This window comes from Hydra viridissima, unplaced genomic scaffold (genome assembly GCF_058129835.1).
Source record: "Hydra viridissima isolate aposymbiotic clone 2 unplaced genomic scaffold, HvirCarnegie_v1 scaffold_12, whole genome shotgun sequence".
NCBI classification, from domain to species: Eukaryota; Metazoa; Cnidaria; class Hydrozoa; order Anthoathecata; family Hydridae; genus Hydra; species Hydra viridissima.
The window spans coordinates 11702290-11703407 of NW_028324311.1; positions in this window are offsets into that span (position 1 = coordinate 11702290).

A 1118-nucleotide genomic window follows, 5' to 3' on the forward strand; every position below is an offset into this window, starting at 1 on the left:
AGGTTACAGAACAAAAAAAAAGTGGGATCAGGCACAATTGCAACTCAATCACTAAGGATAGAAAATTTAACATGAATCTAGAAATAGATAAATTTCAGGACCATGGGGATGAAATTAAATATTACAGAGATCATTACAAAAGTTGCAAGTAAATTTCCTTTCTATGAAGAATTTTAGTCAGTATGGATTACAGAATTATCTGCATACAATTAAGATATTTGAATAACAATCATTTATCATAATTGAAAAATAGTTTTATGTAAAAAAAAAAAAAAAAAAAAAAAAAAATACAAGTAAACAAAACTAATAAATATAATTATAAAACAAATACGCAAAAATGCATACAAGTTGTTTTAAAGATGTTAAGAGAAAAAACTTTTGAGAAAAACAAAGTTTAACGACAAATGGCCGTAATAACAAATTTATAATAAGTATAAATATATAAATAATAATAATAACATAATAATAATAATAATTATAAATATAAATAATTTTAAAGGCACCAGCAGCTGTTCAACAAGTTGTTGAACTTGTTGAACAGCTGCTGTACAACTTTTAAATTGATGTGACCAGATTTGTGTCAAGCGAAAGAATTTCAGTAGAAATCGGTTGTTTTTAGGAAGGAGACAGGGAAATAGATGGCTTTATATAAGCTTTTGTACAGGATGAGAATAAGCAGTTTCAGCCAAATTAACATAGTAAGCATCGAAGCCAGTATTTGGAGCATAAATGTGATTGGTATCATTAATAGTAGCAGATGTAACAAAAAAACTATCAATTGTTCCAATAACAATTGTTCTAATAACAATTGTTATTAGAACAATTGTTCTAAATCATTTGTTTTCAAGTTAATACTATCATGTTTATGTTACTAAAATTAATTTGACCACAAGTGAACCCTGAAATAATACAATCATATGACTTCATATGACCAATCAATATGTTTATAATATAGTTATATGACTTCATATGACCATAAATTCAAATGAGAGGGTCATTTATGCAGAAAAAATTGTGAAAGAAAAAGATAACTAAATGTATAATTGCAACTTTTTGATTGCAGCAACATTTGAATGTCTTAAAACCAATGACTGAATGTTAAACATAAAACACCGTGA